Source organism: Delphinus delphis, chromosome 12 (genome assembly GCF_949987515.2).
Source record: "Delphinus delphis chromosome 12, mDelDel1.2, whole genome shotgun sequence".
Taxonomy (NCBI): domain Eukaryota; kingdom Metazoa; phylum Chordata; class Mammalia; order Artiodactyla; family Delphinidae; genus Delphinus; species Delphinus delphis.
The window spans coordinates 77,332,137-77,338,136 of NC_082694.2; the positions used below are offsets into that span (position 1 = coordinate 77,332,137).

Below are 6,000 nucleotides of genomic sequence, written 5' to 3' on the forward strand. Positions count from 1 at the left end.
AATTGATGGCTACACAGCAGGTCATCTGTGTTAGAACTGCAGTAAAGGAAGGCAGTGGAGAAATCCAGAGAAAACAAAAGAATCATGGACAAATTATCTGACTTGCATGCTTTAAGTTAGCTGATAAGGGTATAGAACATCTCTTTAATGTATTCACAGACACCTTATTATTAAAGTGTCAAACCTCTTTGAGGATTCTTCAGTAATTTGCTATTCCATTTCTGTTTCATTCATTAAGCAGTTTCTAAAGCACCCCCAAGATCCCATTTGTGGAGTTCTCAATGAATGAAGCTGGAAGCAACTCAAACTATTTTGATTCACTTAAAAGAGCATAAGCCGTCTTTAGAAACAAACTGTAAATGAGAAATCTCAAACTGTAAATGAGAAATGTTATGGTCCCTTCACAATGTGAACACGTTAAAATAATTCCATAGCTTGAGACCCATGATCTAAATAATTGGTACACATATCTACCATAGTCTAGATTTACATATTGATATCAATTCTTATAAATAGGTAAAAATAATATACATTTTTACTTATTAAGAAATAAAAGGGAGTATACTCTGTAAGTGGATTAAAAAGCATGCTTAAAGGTATTAATATAGTGCTTTTATGTCTTCACTGAAAGTAAAGTATAGAATAACTTTTAGTCTAGATTTTCCTTTTAGTAACATAAAGATATTTAAAGCAATTCTAATTCTGTGCATGATTTTAGTATAAATGATTTAATTTCTTGACATAATTAACAAGTTACATGTAACTGATTCTTCTGAGAACAAATATTTAATTGAGAAATATTACAGAGTATCTATAAAAGACATTGTATAGACATTGTGGAAATATGAAAAAGATCATTAAAATCTCTGCCCTTGTGAAATGTGCTTTCACTTTGCAGATATGTCTTTAAGATAAAAATGTTCCTTACTCTACTATATTTTTTACGTGCTGAAGGGATGGATTAGGTAACTTACATGGATCCCATCCAGTTCATATACTCTATAAATTATGTGAATTAACCACTGGATAGTAGAAATATCACTCATTTATTAATTTATCTCTGCACCATTTGATACTTTAGGAAATTAATATATTTATATCTACTAAATGCAACTGAGGTGGACATTGTCACTTTCAACCTTAGATTAACTGAATGGGATCCCCTCGATAAGAAGAACCTTCCTAACTTCCTAAAGAATCACTAATCGTAGGAGCATAAAAATTACTCCATACAAAGAAAAAGACGTTTAGAACAACATTAAATATATTTCGCTCTTGCGAATTAGGAAACCACACATTTCATATCGCTATTATACTGTCATTCTATGAAATTCCACAGGGAGCTCCTCAGCAATGTTTGGAATCCATACCTATATACAACCCAAATAGAAAACCTATAGCTTGCCCAGGACAACATTTCTAACCATGCTATCCTATTACAGAATGACCAGCAAATCAAAGCCGGACGCTTAGCAGCTACAAGTCTCTGATATCTGCAGAAGCTATGTGGTGTTCACAATAGCTTGGACATGCCTGTTTTCAGAACAGGATAGCAAGACGAGGTGACATCTGACCCAAGAGCATTTGTTAGGGACAGACTCTACGGGACAGAGCTTCAGTAAAGGTTTACCGTGAGGGAAGTGGTTAAATTGAACTGTTGATTGGGGAGTGTGTTGAGAAACTCACCACCTTGCTTCCTTAGCTTCCTCAACAATTTCCAAGTGTATTTAGCTCTCAAACGAGGAAGAGACGCAGACTTTGTCTTTCTCAAGCCTCCACTAATGTTTCAGCTTTTTCAGGTAAAAATTCCTGGCATTTCCCCAAAGGGGACATTTGTGCTGGTTTCAGTCTCTTTCTGAGTGCCTGCGAGAAGCGACAGGAATGCCTGGAGTATCTTTAAAACGCCTAGAGCTTTATTGCACAGGCACTCAGGAAATGTTTATGAAAGGGAGAAAATGAGGGAGAAATAGAGAAAGAAAATGAACAGAAAGGAGAAAAAAAGAAGGAAAGAGAAGGGCCAATTAGGCAGGTATTATTGCCTGCTTTGCAGTCCCTGTCCAGCAAGACGGCACTTTAAAAGCTCTAAAGGTTTTAAAAAGCTGCACTGCTCTCCTCTACAGCGCCTGCTTCAGGTAGCATGATTCAGGCGTCTTCCTTCAGTCTTCCCGCCCAGCCCCCAGCCCCTTTCTCTGCAGGTGGCTTCATCTGGAGCATTTCCATGAAGGCTGGAGACAGGCGGCTCTGATTTGGGTTCTGCCTTCTAGGAGCCAAAGGAGAGCTGGCAGAGCCTGCTGTGTGTTTACACTGCAGCTTCCTCACTCCACTAGGTCCCAGTGCCTGCAGCTGCAGCAGTGCTGGAGGAGGTGAGACAGGTAGAAAAGAGGGAAGGCACCTACAGTTTCTCAGAAGGCTGGATTCCTTAAAGGATCCTGGGGAATAGAGCAGAGAGGGGATACAAATGGGTCTGGACAGTTTTCAAACAGGAGCTGAAGATTCCAACTGGTTTGCCAGTTCTCTCCAAAAACTTGAAGGATTCTAAAGAAATGGACTGAGAAGCTAGGAAGGCCAGACTAAACATCTAATGAGGTGGGTATATCAGAAGTGAGGGACAATAGAAAAAAGAGACAGAGACCTTACCAAAAAAAAAAAAAAAAAAAAGCAAGGCAGAGAAGAGAGATGCAATGGTATGAAAAGGGACCCTGGGACTCTCTCAACCGATGTGCTGGGAAGCAGGCAATTATTTATGTCCTTGAGGATGCTGTAAGTACAGAGAGAAGGGAACACTTCCACTCAACAATACGTTTTAATTCTTTATTCCATAGACTAGAAGTTAATTGACTTTCCCCTAGCTCCATGGCCCTGAGCCTCAATTTTCTCATCTGTAAAACAACAGGTTTGGACTAGATGCTTTCGAAGGTCTCTGCCCAATGTTTTCCTCTATAACTGTCAGCCTATGAAGCAAGGTATCTGAGAGCAAACATCTATGAGCTTTCACACCAGGTTTTCCCTACTTTCTCCACCACCCATTTATCAATGCAGCGCTACACCTGCACTATTCAGGGAGCTGATTCCAATTTTCAGGGTTGACGAGGAGTATGGCTCAATTATGACAAATGATTGGTCCTTCTGCCCTGGAGTAAAGAAGGGAGGGACAGAGAAGGCAGTATGATTTACACTTTGGGTTTCCAAGGAGAGGATATTCTCGAATTTTCTATTTCAAATTTCATCCACTTCAATAAATTATAAATTCCTTCAAAGGGTTCCAGATAGCCAGACTGACTGAAGAGCCAAAAGTCCTATAATGATCTATCCTATTTGGGGCAAAATTTATTTCATTTCATCCCAGATATTGGATCTACTTTTTCCATGGAAATCCAGCACACACTGGTCATGCTCTTCTCTTGTCTGCCTGCCTCATGCCCTTCTGCCAGCCTGCTTCAGTGCAGCATTTTCTGGGGTTATTAACACCCAAGTTTAATGAGAGTATACTCATGAGTGAGGTGTTCAATGAAGCAGGACGCCCCTCCCCCTCCGCCAGCAACAACACACATATGTAGGCAGTTTAAATGGCAGTGAGGATAAAATGTGTCTTCCCAAGAGTTTCATTTTTAATTTGTCTCAACGTGAAACCCCTTTAAATTGAAAAAATTAATATGTAGAAACACAACTCCCTTGCTCCTCCCGTCTTCAAGTGGGCTATGACACACAGATAGTATACACTTGTTTTTACTACACCCACTAGCATTTCCATTTCATTTCAGTCTCCAAAACATGGCCAGGAGGGCAACTCTAGAAAAATGGATTCCCACTCTGACATCTCACAGGGCACTGATCCGTGCAGTGCTGAGCGCCTCCAGGGAGCATCACCATTTCCTGCCCCCTCCCCCAATTCACCAGAGCCCCTGATTTCCACGGGGGTTTGACCTTGCAAAGACCCTTCTTCCGTTTCTGGGCAAGGAAGAACCCATTTTAACTCAAAACACAGAACGACCTTTTCTCCTTTAAAGAAACACTACCAAAGGTAAAACATCTGGGTTTACATTTTTCAACCCTGCATTCCGGAATGTGAATACAGGATGCAAAGGCAGGTAACTAGTTTGGATCTGACGATCCCCATTCAGAGGCTCTGAGTCTCAGACTCTGTTCAGAATAGACCGGGCTGACAGGGCGGTTGAACATCTTTCCTTTTTTTGCCCATTCACCATCGTGATGAAAAATCAAAACCGAAAAATTATTTACTCATTTCTAAATACTAACAAGAGAAATGTGCTTCTAGCGCCTAGCTCTGTGGTTCTAAACACTAACATCCCACTTGGAAACCAACCCTGGTTTCCACACCAGCTCGTCCACTCAGTTTTACTTAGCAAACACGTTCGCTGCTCTTCCACGGTGAGAAAAATGGTGCACCAGCCCCACGGATGACAGTTTGGTACTTAACTGCAACCGCTCAAGAGTTTTATCAGCACCCGGAAAACTTCCCAGTCGGTCAGTTAGCTACTTAAATCTGTGTAAGGAAATCTGCCTACTTAGCGACAAACTTAAAAAGCACCTCTGTTTCACCTATCTTAAATCTAGCCTAAGACAATCCCCCAAACACGCTGCATATAAACATTCCCCCTTCCCCCGCCCCCGTTATTCCAAAAGGTCCCTCATGGACTAACAGTACGTTCATATCACCAGCATTAACCAAAGCAACTGTCACCGTGCATTTAGATGTGTCTATGCAAAGCAAAGTAAGTGACAATAGCCAAAGCATCTCCCAGACAACTGGCTGCACTACACATGCAGAAATGCCACAAAGATCGTATTTTCTACTTACTGTTATAGCGCTGCCCACGGTCACTTAGCGAAAATGATAAAACTCAACAGTTCTTTGTAAATAAATATATATACATATATTTAATTCGGATAAACGGTTAAGCCGTCTCCGTGTATGGTTCTCTCACGCTCTTTTTTTCTGTGGAGCTCTAGACTGCTTAAATTCCTCTTGAATCGCGCCTTGCAAGCCCAGCAGTCGCTGCAGCACGCTCCGGTAAGGCTCTGCTGCAGATTGGGAATCCCATAGAAAACCTACGGTCCCTGGAGCCGGATGCGCAGGCGCTGGAGCCGCCGCCTCTCCAGGCACCCCCTCCCCTTTCCCCTCCTTCCTCCTCCCCCCTCCCTCCTCCCTCCTCCTCCGGGCTCCGCAGCCCGGCTTGGAGAGATCTGGCGCCGCGACCAAAAGCAGTCAGGCATTGGCGCATGCTCAGTTGGAGGGGCTCGGAGCTTCCGAGAGTGGATTCCATGTCTCCAGATTTTAGCAGAAACGCAAAAGGAAAGTAGCTAAGAAAAGGGAGCCTGGCCACTCGAGCAACCTTCACCTGGGCTGGCAGAGCGGGCTAGGCTCACCACGCCCCGCGGTTACCCCGTCTGGTGGTGAAGGCTGAGGCCAGAGCTGGGACACGTGGAGCCTGCTTTTCCCTCCACCCTCATGCCTAGAGGGCCCCCGGCCCACTCTTTGAGGGGCTGCAAGGGGAAGGAGAAAACTGCAGAAATTCCTTTCTCTGAAGGAAGAGTTCCCAGCAAGCTGTGAGCGCGTCTTCCCGGCTCACTGTCGAGGAAACTGTTATGGTGGGCACTTTGTGCGGGCCATTTCTTCCGAGGGTCTTATACTGGGAGTACAGGGAGCCAGGCCTTCTAGTACCCCACTACTCAGGAGGGTCCTGGTCCAGAACGGCGTTGGAGAAATGTGTGTTGAAGGGAGGTGGCTCTGAAGCTTCTTGTCCTGGGTGACCTTGGGCAAATCATGCTAATCATCAACCAACGGTTAATAATAAGCACCTTGTTTATGCACTAAATATATTTTATTGAATGTGCTTTGGGTGGGGCTGGGGAGGGGATAGTGAAGGGGAGGGAATGAAACTTCCGCGGAATCCTGGGTTGAGGGATTGGACTAAGCCATTTTATAAAGCCCCTTTCTGTGTCCTTGAAGGACACACATTTGCCAGCCCTCCCGGGATC

General features: G+C 43.5%; 1 protein-coding gene across 1 annotated transcript in view; it reads right to left on the reverse strand.

Moving 5' to 3' along the window:
* VSNL1 (visinin like 1) overlaps nt 1-5,094 on the reverse strand; it is a 95,863-nt gene extending 90,769 nt beyond the window's left edge. The window contains exon 1 of the mRNA XM_060027068.1: nt 4,820-5,094. The gene's annotated coding sequence lies outside the window, so the exon portion shown is untranslated. The remainder of the gene's footprint in view (nt 1-4,819) is intronic.
* Nucleotides 5,095-6,000: the final 906 nt, after the last annotated feature.